At 41.3% G+C, this 22,866-nt stretch overlaps 1 protein-coding gene and 1 long non-coding RNA gene across 2 annotated transcripts in view; both read left to right on the forward strand.

Moving 5' to 3' along the window:
- XKR6 (XK related 6) overlaps window positions 1-22,866 on the forward strand; it is a 356,255-nt gene that overhangs the window by 198,809 nt on the left and 134,580 nt on the right. The gene's annotated exons all lie outside the window — the stretch shown is intronic.
- The window catches only part of LOC141555011 (uncharacterized), a 33,054-nt gene continuing 19,873 nt past the window's right edge, over window positions 9,686-22,866 (forward strand). The window contains exon 1 of the long non-coding RNA XR_012486046.1: window positions 9,686-9,805. This is a non-coding gene — a long non-coding RNA (uncharacterized LOC141555011). The remainder of the gene's footprint in view (window positions 9,806-22,866) is intronic.

Here is a 22,866-nt window from a genome sequence, read left to right on the forward strand (position 1 = left end):
GGAATTATGATGGTGACTGAGTGATGTAACTGAGATGACAACATCTAGCCTCTGGTCACTTGTTTGAGTAGAAGTGAGGGAGAGAACTTGTTGGAGAAAAACTTAGGTTAAACAAGAAGAGCCACCTGATAATAGACTTATAGGATGAGGCTTCAGTGATAAGAAGGATTAGCACCTTCAGAGAAAAAGCTGATGGAATCTGAATGCACATCAAGCATACTATTTTGCACTTTATTTTTTCTTTTGGTCTGTTTCTTCTTACACAACATGACTAATATGGAATTATGTTTTACATGATTGTACATGTATAAACTATATTGAATTACTGACTCTCTAAAAGAGGGGAAAGGTGAGGAAGGAAAGGAGAATGCTTGGAATTAAAAAAAATTAAATGAATGTTAAAAATTACCTTTACATGTAATTGGGGCAAACAAAATATTATTTTAAAAATAGCATGCTAATTCATTTTCTCCCTTGTTGAATTTGACCTTAAATATCTCAAAACAGTCTTGACACATCTAGTAAATGTCTGAAGCAACATTTGAACTTGGGGAGATGAATCTCCCTGACTCCAGAGGCTCTATCCACTGTATCATCTAGTTATCCATGAGATGGGAAAACTCAAACTGAAAGTTTCGTCCTCACACATAGCTAGTGAGTGTTGATGGTGGGACTGGAGCGTAGCTCTTCCCAGTTCCACTCTGTGTACTGCATCATACTTCATTCCCCTGGATAACGCAGCTAGGCTAGCCCCCTTCCTCCATTTACAAGCTTTCAGGCCTAAAGCCCAGGATTTTGCAGTTAACACTTCACAGACATGCTCAGTAGGGAAATTCCCAGCCACACAAGATACTTGCCCACTAATGGTGTCCCAGCAAGTCTTTCTGTAGTGCCTCTGCTCCTCAAGTCCATACCTAGATCAGTCAGCAGTCCCTGGGACACTGCCAGGCACTTCCCAAGAACGGGCCCGTCCTCTACCCTTCTGGTGAAGGAGCCTGGAAGACCTGCGATGCGGGGCATTTGGGGCTGTTAACTGAGTGCTGCTTAGAACAGGAGATTGCAGCTTTCTGAGCCTGAGAACTCAGTCAGCCATCTGAGACAATGGTTCCTAACCCTATAGTCTCCAGCCCCTGCTGGGAGGGCCTGCTCTATTGCAAGTAGCTCTGCCTTTGGGGAGAGGAGACAATTGCTTCCCAACAAGGAGCCTGAGGCAGTGTTCAGCAAAACCTTGTGTGGGTTCCAATTTTGGAGAAGTGAAAATGCAGACGAAAAAAGGCAGCTTAGATTGGTCCTGCGCTGAGGGCAGAGTGCCAGCATCTCGAGGGGTAGAATTCCAGGGTCAGGAACTAGAGGTACTTTGTACTGGATCAGGATAACAATTGTCAACATCACCTACGTGGGGAGTGAGCAGCCCAGCCCCAGCACCTGGTGCCTTCTGAGATTGTTTCCCCAGACAGGTAAAAGACTCCACCTGGTTCGTAGCCCAATGTCTACAGGTATCCTCAGAGACTCCTACAGAACCCAGGTGTGAAACTTCAAGGAGAAAAGGGCAGGGTAATTGCCTCTGTCTGGAAGGGACAAAGAAATGAACAAGATGTGGTTCCCTCTTCCTAGGGATTTGCACAGCTCAGTCCGAGATGGCTTTTGTAATATCCTTTCCTTGGGACAGCCTATCCACTGAGCCCCCCCCCCCCCCTTTACTGATTGTAACCCCACCCACCTACCCAGTGAGTATTTTGAAATAAAGACTTTCAGTATTTCAAGATTACTTCTTATACCTTTACATTTTTAGAATCCACAATTTCTAATCAGCAGATTTGCTGCTTCCAGCAGGGTCAAAATGATGAGAGAATAAGATCTAAGTCAGGGCTTGACCTAATGGGAGGGACAGTTTTGGGAAGTTTTTAATTAGCCCATCAGGAATAAGCTATTCTAGATTGTCATGACTACTGACCGGAACACAAATGTCCATCAACACTTGTGGGGATAAAGTCTTATCTTTGACTACAGTCAAGCCAGTAGTTTTCCACCATTTTTCCAGATCATTTTCTGAGGGGCAGTTTGCATGATGGTGGGAGGAGCTGGGTATAGCTCAGGGTAATATTGCCCTCACCACCTGGGCCTAGACCACCACACACCCACACTTATCACCAAGCCTACTCGTCGTTGTAGACAAATGATTGGTGAGGTACCGCTTTTGCTCATGTCCTACTTATTTCTGACCCTGGGACTGAAGCTGCTAAACCTCTGGTAATTCAGACTCCCGCTCTGATGGACTCGGGGATCCCTTTAACTTTATGAAAGTGGAACAAATCTGACACCGTGATAATGGGATCAACTCACTGACCAGCCCCAGACATAAAAAGTTCTTGGGGAAGACCAGAAGAAGGCGTTTGATCTAGCCACAGTGTTTTCCATGACATCTGGGTGTTAATATAGAGCAGCTAAGTGTAACAGTGTCTAGAATGCCAAGGCTGGAGTAGGAAAGACCCAAGTTTAAGTTCATCCCCAAACACTTATCTGCTGTGTAATTCTGAGCAAGGTGTTTCTCCTCTGCTTTAAGCACAGAACTTATTCCCAGGATTGTCAGGATCCAGTGAGACAATTGGGAAGCCCTTAGCATAGTGCCTGGCAAATGGTAAGTTCGGAATAAATATTGTTTATTACATTGTTATTCTTTAAAAAGAGAAATGGAGAACTGAAGCTTCACTATCACTATAGATCTCAGGTTCTTAACATGTGTGTGTCTGTGTGTGTGTGATGAACTGACCTCCCCCCACACTTTGGTAATCTAGTAAAGCCTGTGAACCAGCACTTTTTTAGAATGCTTTTAAAAGCTAAAATCTAATATGTAGGGTCACAAAAGAAGCCAACTATATTGAATATAATAACCAGCATACACAGACACAAATATACACTTATATTGTGTTGGAGACATTGTTTTGAAGCTGCCCAGTTGTCCTGCCACTGTTCCTTCTGAACCTCTACCCTTCAGATGGCCCGTTAATTCAATTAATGTCAGATCTGCTGGGCTTTGGGGTGATGGTGAGACTTTATGCCATGACCATGGGAGACTAGTATCCCCTCCTCTTTTTTTTTTAAATTATAGTTTTTATTTACCAGATATTTGCATGGGTAATTTTACAAAATTGACAATTGCCAAACCTTTTGTTCCAATTTTTCTCCTTCTTCCTCTCCCCCCCAAAATGGCAGGTTAACCAATACATATAAATATGTTAAAGTATAAATTAAATACCATATATGTATACATGTCTAAACAGTTGTTTTGCGGTACAAAAAAGAATCAGACTTGAAATAGTGTACAATTAGCCTGTGAAGGAAATAAAAAATGCAGGCGGACAAAAATAGAGGGATTGGGAATTCTATGTAGTGGTTCATAATCATCTCCCAGAGTTCTGTCGCTGGGTGTAGCTGGTTCAGTTCATTACTGCTCTGTTGGAACTGATTTGGTTCATCTCATTGTTGAAGATGGCCATATCCTTCAGAACTGATCATCATATAGTGTTGTTGTTGAAGTATACAACAGTCTCCTGGTCCTGCTCATTTCACTCAGCATCAGTTCATGTAAGTCTCTCTAAGCCTTTCTGAAATCATCCTGTTGGTCATTTCTTACAGAACAATAATATTCCATAATATTCATATGCCACAATTTATTCAGCCATCCTCCAATTGACATCCCCTCTTCTTAATACATAAACTGATGAACAGATTAGTTATATTATAGTTAGTAATACTCATTCCATTGGATTTCTTAAATTCAAAAACAGCCCATTGACGATGGATTTTCTGACTTGACATGGCTTGAATGATCATATTATATTCTATCATTTTGGTTGTCAAGTACTTTTATAATTTTTTCTGAGGCTCATAGATTTAGGCCCTCAAGACCTTCTAGATCAAGAACATTCTTTGCTTATCTTAATGATATTCTTATCCATTCCCCAGAATCCTGCTCAACAAGGCAAATTGATTGGACCTGTCAGGATCATAACTAGCAAAGGCTGAATGGGGCTTTGCCCTGGGGTGCTAATATCTAAGTGGTACACTTACTTCCTGAATCTTGTCTTGTGATTATTCAGAAATACATGTCCTGCCTGCCTCGAGCTGCCAGCCCAAAGTCTTTTCACCAGGGTACCCTTATCCTGAGGCTCATCTTCCACCTGAGTATTGAAAATGAGCGGCATCTTTCCAGTATGATTGCATCATGGCTATACTTGTTCCAGTCCACAATGAAATTTGCTCCAAATCAATAAGGGTTAGAAAAACTGTTAGGCATGGAAGCCAACTTTAGTTATTTGACAAATTGAAGGAATTTCCATCTAAGAAGGAAAAAAATGGAAATCCTTTAGCACCTAATAGGTCAGATGTGAGTCTCTGAATCCATTCATGTAGAAGGCTGTATTGCAATGGGGTTTTGAAAGAAGGAAGGAAAGAAAAAATGAAAGAAGGAGGAATGGAGGGAAAAGGAAGGAAAGAAGAAAGGAGAAAGGGAGAAAGGAAGGAAGGGAGGGAGAAAAGAAGGAAGGGAGAAAGGAAGGAGGGAGGGAAAAATGAAGGAAGGAGGAAGGGAGAAAGGAATAGAGGAAAGGAGGGGAAAAGGAAGGAGGGAGAAAGAAAAAAAGAAGGAAGAAAGGCAAAAGAGAAACAAGGGAAGAAGGAAAGAAAGGAGAAAGACAAACAGAAGAAAAGAGGAAAAAAAGAAAAAATCTATAAAAGGTATAAAGAGTAGTACTATGGAGCCAGCTAGGTGGTGTAGTGGATAGAGCACCAGCCCTGAATTCAGGAGGACCCGAGTTCAAATCTGGTCTCAGACACTTAACACTTCCTAGCAGTGTGACCCTGGGCAAGTCACTTAACCCCAGCCTCAGGGGGAAAAAAAGAAAAAAAAAAGAGGAAAAAAAAAGAGTTTGTGTTTTAATTCTCTGCCTTTATGGCATTTTTTTTTCTGATTTCTTGAACCCTTCTCTAGACTTTTCAGGAGACACAAAATGTGACAGTTGCCCCCAGAACAGTTCACTTCATCTCTGCTATGTCTGGACCTGCAGAAGCAGTTCATTGTGGAGAGTGATGCATCCATATATTTGTGGGGGCCCTTCTCTTGTAAGTTGCCCTCCCTTTCTGCATGACCCAGCTATTTCTCCTGCAATATGATTAAGGCAGAAAAAAACCCTATTAGAGTCTAGAAGAAAGAATTACTCATAGCTAAAATTGTTTTGGAGACATTGTTTTGAGGCTGCAGAACTGTCTCATAGTTTTTCCTATTGAACTTTGACACCTGAGATTGCCTGTTAATTCAATTAATTCCAAATCTGCTGGGCTTTGGAGTAGTGGTCCTGGTGAAAATAAGTTCTACTTCATTTTCACCTGTTGTGCCACACATCACAGTCCAACCAATCTAGCCTGTTCTTCATTTTCACAAATAACACTCCATTTTCTCCTTCCAGTTCTTAGCACTGAGTGTCACCTTTGACTATACCACCCTCCCCTTTATACTTCACTTCACAGAATCCTTCTTTTTCTTGAAGCATGACATTCTACATGAGTCCCTTCTTTATTCTACCTCCTAATTATTAGGGTTCACTTTTAATCAATGCCTTATATTCAACTATCTCATTTTTCATTTTGCATCTATTCTGTACTTTTATGTACATGTTGTTTCCCCCCAAAGAATATAAGTTTCTTGACAATGGAACTGGTTTTATTCTTTTTATTTTCCATACCCAATACAGTGCCAGAAACATAGTTAGGGCTTAATAAATGCTTGTGGATTGTTTTATGGATAGAAGTGTTGTCATAAAAACCGACATTTGGACTCCTGAAAGATCAATCCCCCCCCCCCATTTGGCCTATCTATAGGTTGTACATTTTCTAGCCTTGAAGTCTCCTGTGGAGTTATTATCGCTAATCCCTCCCCAGCTTGTGGGATATAGGTGGGTGTGAACCTATTCTTTATGCTTAGGTGTAGTTGCTTGTTCTCCAAGTGGCACCTGCATATTAAGGGAGGATCTAGCTCAGAAGGTGTCATGAAGGTCTACATGTGCCTCTGAGCCTTTCTTGTCAAGGTACAGTAGCCAAAAATAATAGGTTAATCAGGTCTTCTTCAGACTAATTTCCTTGGGTAACAGATGTTGCATAGCTGCTCTTCTCCCAAGAATATACTGTGCTCTTGGTGATGTGAGATCCCCTCACTAGATATTTCTTGGTTGTAGCAGACATCCTTACCAACATCCTCCTCCAGGAAGGATCTCCCATCCTAGGGGATCCTAGGGATATCCATATGTTCCTAAGGAAAACTTTCCAGTTCCATAGCTTTCCCTTTCAAATTGCTTCCAGTTGGGATCTCTAGTTTTTCTTTAATTTATGGTCTGTTCACAGATATTTTAATAAAGCTTTATCTTTTACAACATACCACGGCCCACCTAATGGTAAAACAAGCCACAGTGAACTGAATTCTGAAACAGTATTTACTCTCTGTAATAGTAATTCTATTATTAAATTTCATTATCATAATTCATTGTACTCCTCTATCTATAATTTACCCTTTTCCATCATTCATGGCTTCTTCAACATTCACAAAATGCACTATAGACCCCATATTCTGTGACTTAGGGACAGAAGACTTGGGACAACCCAGATTGACTTTCAGCACATCCTACAAAGTCAGACTGGTGCATAAAAAAGGATCAACTAATACTGTATCCCAGAGAGCTTTTTAACCCTGGAGACCGTGTCTGGCCATCTTCTTGCACTATCAGTGCTGACATTCCTTACTGAAAAGGAACAAAAACAGACCCTTTATGGGACAATAGACTTGCTTTTTGCTGTTGTTTTTATCACTCAGATAATCAGTCTTGTAACCTACTGGTAGAGTTACCATTCCTTATTGATCTTCATCTTGTGTTTCCTAGTTTTTGATATAATGGGTTCACTTTGTTCCTGTGAGTCCTTGCTTGTCACTGATAATGTGAATGGACAAGTCCAATAATATCCACATGGATATTAGCATAGATCATGCAGACCCTGGATCGAGGCTTTTCATTGATGCCTTCCCAGCAAGTCTTTAAGGCCTTGGGAGATGTTCTGGGGGTTAAAACAAGGGATGGCATATATATCAAGATAGCTGAGTCAGAAAGAGCCTCACCAGACCTTGCCTATGACCATGGCAGCATGCCAGACAGGCAGGCAACAAGCATCTGAGCCCTTACTATGTGCCAGGCACTGTTTGCCAAGCAAAAAAGGAAGATAGTCCCTGCCCTCAATGAGATAAATGAGACAAAATTTGCAAATGGGGGAAGACACATAAAAGGAAGCTTAAGGGGGTGGGGGGAAGAGAACAACGAATTTGAGGGTAAGGAAGGGGTATCTGGAGCATAGCCTGCTGAGAAATGAAAAGATGACTGGCCTGGGTATCCTCCTTCAATGGAAGTTCTGGGAGAAACCATCCAAAAAGAGGGAAGAGCCCCAGGGGTAAAGATATTTCTGAAGTGCGAATTAAAGGTCTGAAGGAATTTGCCAGGATGAAGAAAGAGATAACTGGGGAATGATGTTTGGGGAATCCAAGTAGCTTCAGAAAAAAAAAAAAAAAGGTTACAGTGTTGGAATATCAGGTTGAGTGAGGCAAATGGTCAGCTCCAAAGCATTTCCGACATTTTGGCTTCCTGACCTGGTACACATTTTTCCAGCAGTGAACTGCTGAACCAATTGATCTGTCTACTCAATCTAGTCCCCTAGATTCTGGTGCTTAGCAGACAGCAGAACAGGAGCTAGTAAAAGACATTTTGTCCTAGGATAGAAAATTAGTATTTTAGAGGCAGTTAGATGGTACTGTAGTTACAGCACAGAACTTGGAATCAGAAAGACCTGAATACAAGTGGGAACTCCAGTACTGTGTGTGACATTAGGCAAATCATTTAGTTTTGCTTCAAGTTTCCTCAACTGTAAAATGGGGGCCTGCCGGGGGTTATAAGGAACAAATGAGATGGTATTGCAAAATACTTACATAATGTTTGCTATATAAATGCTAGTTAGGATTATTGCTGCAGTTGTTATTTCTCTAAGGAAGGCGGTGTGGGTGGAGCCTCCTGGCCAAGGACAGCCAGATACTGGAAGAGTGGAGTGGAGGAAGAAGCAGGCCCCCACCCCTCAGCGGAGAAGGAATCCGTTTAACTATTGTTGTGATTTTGCCTTTTAGCTTTCTTCAAGTGAGGGGGGCAGAGGGCAAAGGGTACAGCTGGTCTGATCTGTCCTGGAGGTGGGAAAGAAGCATGGCTCAGCCCTCTTACAGCCAACGAGCTGAAGTTCAGAACCTCTTTAGTGTCGTGTTCTTCTTTTGCATTCTGATTGGTCTCTGGACCTCACCTTCGAATACTATTTTTAAATGCATACAGTAAAATACATGGGATTACAAAGGAAAGGAATTGCACTGAAAAAACGTTATCAAAATAGTTCAAAAACCAACCGCTTGAGCCTTAAGTCAGGAACCCCTGTCGGGAGGTTTGCTTGATCCCTAGTGAAAGCGGGCTCGCTTTGGGTGGGAAAAGACGGCCATTCTGCCTTCACTACAGAATCACATTTCCCCACAACTAAGTGTTGGACATTGCTTAGCATTTACAGGCTGAGCTGGTAATTTTGAGGGTCCACAAAGGAATCTACCTACCTCCTCGTTTGTACAGCTGGGCAGACGGAGCCAGCTGATGCTGTTTCTCTGCGTCAGATCGCTGAAACAGAGGGCTTTGAGAAAGCTAACTGGGGAGGTGCGAATTTGGCTAGGGAGCAGACCCGAAGGGGGCGAAGGAGGGAAGGAGGCGGGAAAGGGAGAGGCAGAAGAAGTAGCCATCCTGGCACTGCAGCCCCGGAGTGGGGAGCCAGGAAGTCGGTAGCCCGAAGAGCGGCTTTAGCTAAGAAGGAGAGGGCTAGCGGCGCGGGTGGGGGAGGAGTAGCGATCGAGGGAATGCGCCCAGAAGTGGAACTAGGATGCTAGATGCAGAAGGCAGGGAGAAGCAGGAGGAGGGAAGGGGGGACTCAAGGGGGATGATGTCATCCCAGTGACGAGAAAGGAGGGGGCATCCTGAAAACCCTGGCTGAGGAGAGGGAAGCGGGGGTGGCTGGCGGAACCTCGGGATATCTCTGCAGCGAGCTGCCTCCAGTCCCTGTGCTCGGGGAGTGAGACACGAGGGGCTTTCTCATTAGGCTCGGACGAATGGGGAAGGGGCGTGGGGGGAGAGGAGAGAGTGAATAAGAGCCAAAAAGAGGCTGAGAGAGGAGGGGATGCTTGGCTTCCCTGTGCAGCAGAGCCCAGAGCCAGGAGGCGGCCTGATAAATGAAGAGGGACTGGAGCTAGGAATCTCCTGCTTAGACCTAACCGACTTTCAGCCTCTTCTGCCTGGCTGTTGTGGTCACACACACACACACACACACACACACACACACACACACACACACCCGTTGGCGCACACACACGCACACGCGCACACACACACACACACCGTTGGCGCGCACACGCACACACACACACACACACACACACCGTTGGCGCACGCACACGCACACACACACACACACACACACACACACACACACACACACCGTTGGCGCGCGCGCACACACACACACGCACACACACACACACCGTTGGCGCGCACACACACGTTGGCTCTCCTAACATTCTTTAAAGCTGCAGACTAGCCATGATGATATATTCCTAAACAATGATGGCGGGGTAGCCGAGACCTACTCAGTCACCACGGAGACCAGGGGGTGCATGAGGATGAGGATGGGAACACCTGTGAGTCATACACGATAACGACACTTCCCATTTTTAATAAGAGGATGAGAGAGTCAGAGCAGAATCTGACACATGGGATGTGTTAACCAAAGCTAGTGGGGGAACTAGGAACTGTAAGCTGTTTGCCAATTCCTTCCTTTTCCTCTCTGGATAGAACCAGGGGAACAGGTGGGCAGTTCTCATAATCATCAGTGCAAGATGAAAAATAGAAAGAGTGATGTCATCGAGGATGAAGCAAGGCTCCATATGAGCCAAAGCTCAGCTCCGGGTTCAGCAGAGCAGGAAGAAGCAGGGGTCTAGCCTGACTTCTGGAAGGAGGGGCCGGTGCAGCTTGTTATGCAGGCCCTTAGTCCCTGTCTGTCCCCACAGGAATATAGATTTAAAAGAAGAGACTTTAGAAGCAATCAATTGCCTTATTTGAGAGATAGATAGCGCTGTGAATAGCCTTGGAGTCAGATCTTGCCTCACATATTCACTAGCTGGGTGAACCTGGGCAAAGCAGGTAGCTTTACCTGGTGTTCTTATCTGTAAAATGGCTATACTAACAACCAGCTCACAGAAGTACAGGAAATAATATGTTAAAATACTTTTCTAGATAAATTCAAACTGTTGTTGTTGCTGCCGCTATTGTCATTTATTTGTCTATAGATGACTATTAGTCATATAATCATTGTACAGATCATTATTATTCCACAGATGACATAGCTCTGGTGAAATAGAAGAGAGCTAGATTTGCAGATAAATGACCTGGATTCTAATCCTGACTCCACATGTCTATCCTTGGGCAAGCGGGCCATAGTTTTCTCATCTTCAAAGAAGGGATGGAGAGCGTAGACCCTTAAAAGTCCCCCTCCATCATAAAGTGTGATCTTGTATGTGGCTTGCCCAAGGTCGATTAAATAAGTTAAAAGCTTGTCAGCAAAGGGTTTCCTCTCCCGTAAAATGAAGGTTCTGTCTCGTTTAGGAGTCCAGGAGTTAATGAAGGATTCCTGGAGGCACCGGGGCATTTTGTATTTAACCAGGAATTTTATTCACTGAACAAGTTCCAACCCAGCTGTTCCTTCCATACTTTTCTCTGTGACATGAGCTAGCAGCAGGGTCTTTGTTAGCTTGCCCCCCTAAAGGATTTCATTGTCAACTATTGCCTACCTCCCCTCTTCTTTCTCCTACCCCTCCCAAGTGATTTCACAGCTTCCAGCAAATAGGAAACAGCCCTTTCTCACAAAAAGATTGGCAACTCCTGGGTTGGAAGATTGGAGAGACTGGAGCAAAAATCCAATTAGGCATAACCACGGTGTTTAGTCTTTTTTGCTGAAATAAAGGGATATTTGAGAAACAGTAGAAAAAATTTTTAACCAGGGAGTTAGGTGAAACACCAAGAACTTCCTTACTCTGGAGCATTTGACAGTGGAACTGATAAATTTTTGTGTCTCTCCCAGATAGTTTTTCCTTCCCTTCTCTATTCCCTTCCCTCATCCCTAGCCCATCTTTTTCTGGTGGTTAATTTGTAAGTAAAGTGCTCAGATGCCTCCTATGAGTGTGAGTACAAAAGTGACTAAGACCTGATCCAGAGCCATAATAATTGTAGAGAAAATTCATGGAGTTAAATCACATTTTGTTTTTCCGTTGTTTCAGTCATGTCCAACTCTTTGAAATCCTTTTGGGGGGGTCACAAAGATATTAAAGTGTTTTGCTATTTCCTTTTCTAGCTAATCATACAGATGAGGAAACTGAGGCAAACAGATTTAGGTGGCTTGCTAGAATAACATAACTAGTATGTGTCTGAGGCCAGATTCGAACCCAGGAAAATGAGTTTTTCTGACTCCAGACCCAGTACTCTATTCATTGTACTACATTACATCAACTTATTTCAAGAATTTGTGATTTTATTGGTGTGGGATTCCCTTCACCAACACAGATGCCTACTCCCTTATTACCAATTCTCTTGACTGTGACATTCAAAGCCTCTCAAAAGCTAGGTTCAACTTACCTGTCCAACCTTGGTCTAAACTTCTACCTTTCATCTACTCTACCCTGTAGGCAAATTGTAGGACTTTCAATCCTCAATTCTTATCCTGTCTTTTTTGGATCTCTGTGCTTTTGCTCATACTATCCTCCATGACTGATAAGGACTTATCACTCCTATCTCCATCTTTGAAAGTCCTAACTCATGTGCCATCTTTTCTGTAATAACTCCCTTTGTCATTTTCTCAATATACTTTTCTTAGATCTCTCTCTATCCCTCTCATCATAATTATTTGTGTAACTACAATTTCTCCTCATTAGAATAAACTCTTCAAGAGCAGGGGATATATTGTATGTAATTTTGTATCCCAACCATTCATACAGATGCTTAATCAATGTTTATTGAATTGGACTGGATTCATGAATTATTGTGGCCAAAATAATTCATTCCCTGGTGGTCAGCCTTCTGTTAATGAGCCTCACTACTAATTTAGCTGGCTGGACTTGTCCTTAGATGAAAGACATATGGCATGCTTACTTTCCAGCATGGCAGAACCTGCCAGACCTTACCCTCTGCTGGCATAGCCTGTGAAAACCAAGGATCACTTACCTCCATCCCAGTGGATCAATAAAGGGATTTTAGTAAAGGCAACTAATAATACCAGGCCTATGAGAATCTCTGTGTCTATTTGGGAATGTTTCATCAGAAGAAGAAAAAACTTGTGGAGGAGGAGATGAGGGGGCCTCAGAACTGTTGATAACCTCATGTGCAGTCATGGGAAAGAAAGGCTAGACTTATTCTTCCTGGCAAAGAGGGTGGAATTTATTAAGAAGGAGGTTTAGGTTGGATGGAAACATAGACTTCTTTAAAGATTAAAATGAGTGGAATGGGCTTCTATAGAAACTAGTGAATTACCTATTTTTGGAGGTTAGATGGCCACCTGTAAGGAATGTTATTGAAGGTCTTTTTGGTCAGGCATGGAATGAACTAGATGATTTTTAAGATCTTCTAACTGAAAGATTCAATGACCTGGTAACAGAGGTAATTAAAATTATCTCCTGAAAAATAGGTCAAGTACCCATCTGATGCAGTTATAAACCTTCCTTAAGGTAGGCTGACTATCTTACCCAGGGATGGCTCTTTGTTTAGCCCTGGGATTTCAACAGTTCAGATAAGTCCCACTGTGGAAAACCCCTTTCACTAATGCAGATTGCAACTCTTCCCTAACTTCCTTTTTGCTCAGAGAGGTCCCTAAGAAACTGAGAAGGGAAATAACTTGCCCATGCTAGAGATCTTGAAGCTCTTAATGTTGGAGATCATGATTCTATAATTTCATGATCCACCAGCCACTAACAATTATATTCTAAGTGAGCTAGTGGTGAGGAGATAAAGAGAGAGACAGAGAGAAAAGAGAGAGAGACAGAGACAGAGAGAGAAACTCGCAAAGACAGAGACACGCACACAGACACACAGAGAGACAGAAAGACAGGAGGAAACAGACAAAGAGAGATGAGGAGCAGGAGGAGGAGAAAGAAGAAAAAGGAAGAAAGGGAAAGAGAAAGAGGAGGAAGAAGAGAGAGAGGAAGGATGAAAGAAGAGAGAGAAAGAAGAAGGGAAGAGAGGGAAAGAGAGAGGAAGGAAGAGAAAAAAGGAAGAGGAGAGGATAGGGTAGAAGAGAAGAGGGAAAGAAAGAAAGAGGAGAAATGGAGAAACAGAGACAGAGAAAAGGGAGAAAAAAGGCAGTGAAAGTCAGGGACAGACACACATTGTTGATATCCTCAAAAGCGAAGAAGCAGTAGAATTGTCTACCCTAAATGATCTCTAGAGATGCTTCCAGTTCTTGGATCCTGAGATTTCAATTTCTTTTTGCTAATGAGAACCAATTATTTTTACCTCTCCCTCCCTTCAGGAAACACCTTTGAGCTGGGAGCAAATGTAGAAAGTTGATCCCTAAAAGGACATTTTGGGGTAAAAGTTCTGAGAGGTTTCTAAGAGAGAGTTAACCCGGTAGGAAGGAATGCTGCGACCTTAATTGAAGAGTTTGCAGTAGCCAGGCTATAATTAGTGTTCTGGGGGAAGCCGCGGGGGATTTTCTTGTCTTCAAGGAAAGTGCATTTGAAGTCCTAAACAGGTTAACAGCCTCCTTTTAAATATTTTCCTTTTGTGGCTGCTTCTGTGTGTCTTTGTCTTTTAATGTGGTCACTTTTTTTTTTCCCAGAAGAGGAGTTCAGGGCTGATATTCTCCTTTGGAGCCTTTTCTTCCTCCTAATAAAGATGGAGATTATGTACGTAAGATCTGTGCTCAGGGGCTCTGAAAATATGGATTATGCAGATGAGCTATTTAAGGACCTTTAAAAATGCTGACCCAGTCCCCGAGTATTTACAGGCTCTTAGAAAATGTGGATTGTCTAAATGTGCATTTGGGGACCTTTAAACACTCTGGTTATTATGGATCTAGAGAGTCTAACAAATCCCTTCTGGACTGTTACACTTGTCTGTTATATGAGTGAAGGAGTATTTGTAAGGAAAAAAAAATCTTAGTTTTTATCAAATGACTTTTGATGGATTTGAACTCATTTGATAAAATTTGGCTGACAGGGTCACACACCCTCCTCCAGAAATGGTTCAATTGTCTTAGAAAATAGACCCATGTAGAATAGGGAATAATCACCAGACATCTCCTTCCCTGGTTTGTAAACTTAATGGCCAGGAGAGGCAAGGTGGAACAAAGTTGACTTTTAGATACATACCTTTTATTCTCTTTATTTAGTCTCAGTTTGGTCACCTCCACTGGATTTACAATGGAGCTTTGGCTTTAGGATAGTTCTAGGACTTGTAGAGCGCTCTGAGTCTATCTTCTCCATCTTCTCATTTTACAGAAGGAAGAAATCAAGATCTAGCCAGGATAAGGGATAAAGTCACGAGGAAGTGGCAAGGATGAAATTTGAATCTAGGTGCAATGACTCTAGAGTTAATATTCTTTCACTTCCTCCTTTCACATCTTGTCTTCAAATTCAAATTCAGCACCCATCAAGCATCTTCAATGTGCAAAGTATTGTACTAGATACTGAGATAGAGATACAAAGTCTAGATATGAAGCAGTCTGTCTTCATGAAACCATTAAATAAGTCACTAAGCCCAAATAATGGTAATATAAAAATGATGCATGATCAATACATAAAAGAGGTATAAGAAAAAATATTTTTTCTTCTTCCCAACAGTCCATAGGACAGAAGATGGCAGGTAAAGGATCAAGCAGGTGGCTGAAACTAGTGTGCCCAGCAGTGGCAGCCAGGAAACTTGGGTGCCACATCTAGGCCTTTTCAGGAAAAAGCATTTATTAAAGGTTCTTCTGTTCATGAAACCTGTTTTGTCACTAGTTTCAACTCCTACTTTCTAGGAAATACATTCAAGATCCAAAGCATATGTGGACAAATGACAAAACGAATATAGGATTAATTATTAATTAAGCCCATTAACTAAATGTTCTAGCAACAGCATAGGAGTCTCTAGACTGGCTGACCCCAACCGAGCCTGAAGACTTCTCTCTGGTACACGCCACTAGACTGAAATGCCTCATAAGACTGAATTCCCCTCCCTTACCTAAGGGGGAGGGCATAATCCAGGCAATAGATGAAAAATATCCTGGAAGTTCAAAGTATTATTAGAATTGAATTGCATTTATTACAGCCATTGATTAGAAGCAGCACAACCCTGGGAGAAAATATATTAGTTTGTCATAGTTAATGAGCTGTTAATGTACTTAGAGATGAGTTACCAGGGAAGGTAGTTGAAGCCTGAATAAATCCAGGGCCAGAGATATTGCAAGGTGGATAACTATAGTGTGATTGTATGTATGTAGGGGAATAAGAGGAGATGAAATAGACTACAGGAAGGGGAACAAATTATAAAAGTACAGTGTCACAGAATCACAGAATTTGAAGATTGGAAGGGATCAATTATAAGCAGCTAGTTACCCCAGTAGATTGACAGGATGCTGGACTTAGAAGCAGGAGAACCCAGGTACTAATTCTGCCCCAGATACTTATTAGTTATGTGATGCTAACCAAAATGAGCCTCGGTTCCCTGTGTAAAGTAGCATCTATCTAATGGAGCTATTGTGAGACTCAAGATAACTTAATGAAATCACAGCACAATGCCTGACACATAGGAATATATTAGTTATTATTATTATTATTAGCTGAACCAACCCATATATATGAAATGAATCCCTATTATAAGACAACCAGTCTTTGCTTGAGGAACTCCAAAAAGAGGAAAACTGGATAAAATATCTCTGGATGACTTCTTCTTCTTTGGATGGATCTTGAGGAAATTTTTCCTGATATGACATCAGGCCTGTAACCATCATTCATTGTTTTTGATTCTTCCCCCTGGGATCCTCTTCTCTCCATTCCCCACTCCCTAAGAATATGAGATATGATAATCAGATCCAGATTATAATTTCCCCTCTTTAGTTCCTCCATGTTTTGAATGATGAAATTATCGGTAAGGCAATTATTAGCTGCTCAACTTTTAACAGAGAAAGAGTTCCAGAAGATGTTTTGATACTTGGAGTTTTCTATCACCCCTGGGCCATGTTTTATGCTGGGCTGGTGGTCTGTTTCTCACACTCCTCATCTATTTCCCCTTTTTGTCCAAGTGGTCTCAAGTATAGTCTGATGACAAAAATTGCAGCTGTTTCTCCCTCCTTTGATTTTTATATTCTTCTACTCTGGATCCTAGGGAAATCGATGAACAGGAAACTAAGGAAAGGAGCCCCTTTTCATTCTTCAGTTTTTTTGGTCTTTTCCTTCTTTCCTGGGGTCCTGGGTGGAGTATTTGTCCATGAAATTCCTTAGGAAGACCTGAAAGATGTCATTGCCAGATCAGTGCTATCTACTCGATTTCCCTTGTTAACAGAAAGGCCCTTTGGTCCTCTAGTAACTCAAGTTTCCATTCAGGAACAGGAAACCCATTGGCACTCTATCCAGTGCCCCACGTAGTTCCCACTATTCCCAGGACTCACTTGGTTTGTCTTTAGATTTGGGAAGTGAAATGGGCAGAGCACAGCTCCAAGCTAAAGCTGAGGGCTCTTATCACCCCTCTCAGTTTCCAAAGCAATACCCCTCCAAATGAGACATAGCCAAGAATAGAAAAAACTTCTGTCTCAAACACCAGAGTTAGGTCTGCTCTCAGGCCTCCATGAAATACATTTGTTCAGCAGAGTTGAGTTGAGCTGAACCGGACCACATCATTTCTAGCCTCCTCGCCTTTTTGAATCCTTCTCTCCACCTGTCCCACTCTTAATAACTTGAATCTCCTGCTAGTCCCTTCTTAATGTTACCTGGTATCTTCTAGTCTTATCAAGGGGGGGAAGAGGAAAGGGTGTCTGAGTTAGTGGAGAAAAAAGGGAGATTAAAGTCAAGGGATAAGATGAAGAAACGTCAGACTGATGGAGTTACAAGGGCCAGAGCCTGGATTGAATCCTGTTCTCCTCACTCCAGGACAGGTCTATGTTCTTTCTCCTTCAGTGCAAGAGCATAGAATGAAGGCGGGACCTCAGGTATCAAACATCCCAGTAGCACCCAGTTATTACTGTCAGCTGACAGATGAAAAGCATCTTTGTGTATCCAAACATACACACATACATGCACATGCACAAACACATGCATACATAGATTTCTTAACCAAAAAGAGACACCCAGAGGCCATATTGTCTATCTCCGTGCCTCATTTATAAAGTATAAATAATGACATGTTCACAAGCAGGCATATTGTGAGGATCAAAGTAGAATGTGAATGAGTTTTACCAATGGAAAATCACTATAGAAATGTAAGGGTTTGTGATTCTGTGCCTGAGGAGATAGTGCTCCAAAATTGTTGCCAGATAATTTCATATGTTTCTGTTCTGTCTTTCCAAACATATTGTAAATACTTTGAGTGTTTTTTCTTTTGAAACCTCCCCAAAATGCCCATCATTGTGTTCAGCACTCAACCCATCCTCCATAAGGGGAACTACTTATATTTACAGATGAAGAATCTGAAATCCAGAGATTAGTTTTAAGTTATATGGTTGAGATTAGATTCCCCTGATCTTCTGAATTCTGAATTCTGGTTGGTTTTTTAAATGAACTTTTTAAAATTTAAAACTCAAATACAAAATGAGAAAAGAAAAAAAAGTTCCCTTTTTTACTTGACCATAGCTCCTCTCCTTTGAAGCATAGGAGCTTTTTCTGAGCTCTCTAGAATCAGCAGGTTTAGCATCAGTTTTTAAAAATAAAATTCTTTTTCAATCAATGAAAATCTATCTCTTCATTTCTGCCTTTGTCTCCCAAATTTCCCTTATCCTCAAGAAAGAAAAACAAAATTGTTATGAACATGTATAATCAAGCAAAACAAACCCCTATATTAACCATGTGCAAAAATATAGATGTCTTTTTTTCACTCAAGTCCATCACTCTTGTCAGGAGATGAGCAATGTGTTCTACTCTGAGTTGTCTGGATTCGTGGTTGGTCATGACATTGATCAAAGTTCAAAAGTATTTTAAAGTTTTTCTTTCTTCTTCCCTTTCTTCCTTTTTTCTTTTTTTATTATAATGTTGTTCTTGTGGTTTTGCTTCATTCTGTATCAGTTCATACAATTCTTTTCAGGTTTTTTTATGAAACTATCTTCTTCATCATTTCTCACAGCATAATATTCCACCACACTTTTGTACCACAATTTGTTTAGTCATTCCCCCAGTGATGGACATCCCCTTGGTTTCCAATCCTTTATCATCAAAGAAAGAGCAGATACATGACTTTAAAGATTTATGGGACATTTCTGAAGCACTGGATAATGATTTAACCATAGAGGATTTTGTGGAGAGACCTCCTACCATTTCTGGGAGGTAGGACTAGGTTTTCAACCTTTCTCTCTATACAAGAAAGAACTTGGTGCTGCCACTGATTTCAAAAGTCTATGATTCAGGCAGTCCTAGCAAAGAAGACAAGGGAACTTTTTCCATGGAAAGCTCTTGTTCCAAGGTGCATGGAGCTTTCCATAAGTCTCTTCAGATTTTAAAGAATCCAAAGATTGTATGAGCAGAACCGCTGTCATCATCATCCCACTAATTGAAGTTAGAGGATGGAAATGGCTGGCTGTGAGAACCATGACAAAGCATGCTGTTCAGTCCTGAAATCAGACTCCGTCTTTGGTAAGAGGCAGCTAGGTAACTCAGTGAACAGCAAACTAAAGTTGGAGTCAAAATGACCTGAGTTCAAATCCTCTTTCATAAATACTAAGTGTGGGACTTTGAGGAAGATAATTACCGACTTACTCTCTGCTGCCGTTTCTTCATTTGTAAAATGAGAAGATTGGAATTTGTAGCTTCTCAGGCTCCTTCCAGCTCTAAATCTGTGATCCTATGAGAAAGGGGGGAGGAAGGGAAACAGTTGCACAGTTGTTTTCTCCTAAAACTTAGTGAGAGGTGAGACAACCTTTTGGCCTGAAGCTGGCGTTTCTTGTCTCTCCCCACCAAGGCTGCTAATGACTCACTGATAAAAACCCAAATTCTTTCAGCCAAACAAAGATATTTATTAATAAATCACGGAATCCCATAACTCACTCATACTATTTGCATGCATCTGATATTCTTCAGAGTAATGATCCAGAAAAAAAATGAGAATTCCAAGCACAATCAGCTGGCTCTCTTAACAACATTTCTGTAATTTATAATCTATACATGAAAATAAGCATTCTCCTAGTTGAATTCTTAGCCCTTTGGAAACTTCTAATCTAGCTGCCCCTCACAGGTGTTTCTAGAAAAGTTACAATGCCCAAATTCCAGCCCCCCTTCATTTACAAACAACTCTCACCAATGAATCTTATTTTATTATGGCTCTAAAGGTGTTTAATCTCTAAAGAAGGAGAGGCAAGGGGATAACCTTCCTATGAGGCTAGGAAGAGCTAATGGATGTAGAGACACAAAAAAAGTATAGGAGGTAGAGAGATTCAATGCTGGTTCAGGGGAGAATCCATTCATTTGTTCAATCAACAAGCATGTGATATGTTCAGGCACTGTGCTAAGTGCTGTTGATACAAAGAAAGGTAAAAACTGTTGTTATCTTGAAGAAGTTCACATTTTTCTAAGAGATGTGATAAAAAATTCCAGAGACTTAGTTTGGGGGTAATTAATCATTTTTATAAATTATGGTTAGCAAAAAAATTAATAAGAAAATGGTCAATTGCTCATTTCTCATAAACTAAAGATTGATGCTTCTTGATATCTTTAGGAGAGTGGGTGTTCCCAACAGGTGGCAATCAACTCTGACTGGTAAATTAATGAGAAGAATGAATATTATGATGAGACATGGGCCTATTTCTAATGAGGAGCTGGGAGATGTGACTTTGATTATGTCACTCTCACCCCCAAACCACCCCTGGCTCAAAAGATTTAAACTCCATGCAAGCCTGAGTAGAACACAATGGGCTTTCCCAGTTGGGTGAGGTCTGAAAAAAAATTGAGAAAAATGTTAAATCCAATCTCATTATCAGCCCTATTCTTCAGGGCTGATTTAAGCTAATAGAGGAGGAAAGAGAAAGAGAAAAGATCCTGGATCTCCCCAGAAATAATCGGTTATTAATATGAGAGAGAATTCTCTCAGGGACATGTAAAAAACTCCATATACTTGTAGGATCTAAAGATGGAGCTCTCATTCTACAAATGAGGATACAAAGGCCTAGAGAAATTAAGAGATTTTCCTAAATTAGAAATAGTTTCATTTTGGATCCCCCAGGTTTGCTCACTCTAAGAGAACAAGAATTAGAATAGTGTTAGATCCTTTATATGCTCAAAACTTTTTAGTCCATATGTGGTTGAACCAAGAAATATAGCCTAGTTATGTAGTTACTCCTACCTACTAGCTTATTTTTCTAAACTAATAAATGTGAATCAGAATTCTTCAGAGTTTATGAAAAAGAGAAAGGAGGGAATAGGAAAGAAGTCAAGGTGGATTCCTAGAATTAAAGGCTGTTTTTAAACAAGTCCTCATGATTCTAGATAGAAGGTAATGAATCTGGTTGAAGAGCCAGATGACTTTCCCAAATGTGACAGCCAGTGCAAAAACAATTATAATCAAAGTGACAATCAAGTTATATGTGTGCATGAAGCTTCCTTTACTCCATATATCTTTCAGGTGGGAGAGGAAATTTCTTCCTGCCTTAAGCAGGGAGAGAAGTGTATGTAGGTGCTCATGTGCTATACTTCGATTTCTTCCCTGACCTTCCATTTTCCTGACTTATTTCTGAAATTTTACTATTAGAGCTTCATACTTTTAGCTTCAGGCTTTGCTACCCCCATTAAAGAAGAAATCTGCTTGGAATAGGTATCACTAAACTCTTGTTAGTACACAGTAGTGTGATTGAGGAATCATAGAGCCATGCTTTAACTTAAAAAAATTTTTTTTGTGAGTCAATTGGGGTTAAGGGACTTATTTAGGGTCATACAGCTAGGAAGTGTTAAGTGTTTGAGGTTAGATTTGAACTCAGGTTCTGCTGACTTCTATCCATTGCACCATGTAGCCACCCTACATGCCCTATCCAGAAGAAAACAGGGAAACCTCAGACTAGAAATGTGTTTTGGAGAGAAGTAAGCTGTCCAGCCCAAATCTGATAGTCCCCCTGCTCCCACCCTGCAGGTACTAGTTTTTTTGGACATTTTCCATAATATGACAACAAGAAATTCTCTAATTCTATTCAGCACCAAGGACAGCATCATAAGGTTAGGAGTAGTACTACATACATACAATTCAATTGAACAAGCATTTAATGAGAGCCTGCTATGTATGTACAGATTACTGACTTGGCCACTGGAGATATGAAAACAAAAAACAAAATCATTCTCAAGTTTGAGGACTGTACCTTCCACTCAGATGATGTTATATACGTAAGACAAATAACCTATGGACATTTGTTAAGCATCTACTACATGTCAAGTCATGCGCTGAGTGCTAGGGATACCAAAAATGAGAAAGAAATCCCAACAAACTCCTTTCCCTGCCTCCTCCAATCCTACTCTCAAGCTTATATTCTAATGGAGGAGTATCAGGAAAATGTTAGGTTGTGTATGCATGCATGTGTGCACAAGCACATGTATCACACACATGCATGTGCATATACATGTGTACATATATAATATCTATATCTATATATGTTATATCAAAATAATCTGAAAGTAATTTCAGGAGTGGGCCAACTGTAGCGGGGGAAAGGGAATCAGCAGAAGTCTCATACAGGAGAGGGCACCTGAACTGGGCTTTAAGGAAGCCAAGGGCCCAAGGGCAAGGGCCAGCCATTTGCCCTTTGCAGAGCTGGGCATTGGGGATCACTCAAAGGGCCTCCACTCCCTGAGTCCAGAAAGCCCAGCCTGCATCCAGATGCTATTCCATTTCATTCCTAGTGTGTTCCAGTAGCTGCCCAGGCCCTATGAGGTAAATAGAAGCAGTTTAAGATATGGTGTCTTGCCCTGCAATGGACCCTTTAGCTCATCCTGTCCTTGGAGAGATTTGTATGGCAGTTATGAAGAGATCAGAGAACAGTAGAAGAGACTGATTAGAAGTAATACATTAAGACATTTTTGGCATAATCAAGAAAACTTAAAAAAAAAAGAAAACCTTTGTTAGTTTTTTCTTTTGCTATTAAAAATAATGCTTTTTGGAGACATTCATTCTCCTTAGCAGAAATCAGTGTGTATTGGAAACAAGGTTATAAATTATAACTAGTGTTAACATTGTCATTTCCTGGTGCAGACTCTCATCAGCTCACACCTGGACTATTGCAATAGGCTGCTGGTGGGACCCTCATCTCCCCCCACTTCAGACCTTCTCCAAGCAGCCACCAAAGTGATTTTCCTCAAGCACATGTCTGCACTGACTACCTCATCCCCCTACAGGATAAACTGCATGACTTCTTATCACCTATTTGGCATTCAAAGCCCACAGTCTAGCCTCCCCTTCCTTACATTCCCAGTCTTGTTACACTTTACTTCCCACCATGTACTCGTGATCCAATGATATTGGCTGTTCTACTATTCTCAAAGAGATTATTGTCTAA

This window comes from Sminthopsis crassicaudata, chromosome 2 (genome assembly GCF_048593235.1).
Source record: "Sminthopsis crassicaudata isolate SCR6 chromosome 2, ASM4859323v1, whole genome shotgun sequence".
Lineage (NCBI taxonomy): Eukaryota > Metazoa > Chordata > Mammalia > Dasyuromorphia > Dasyuridae > Sminthopsis > Sminthopsis crassicaudata.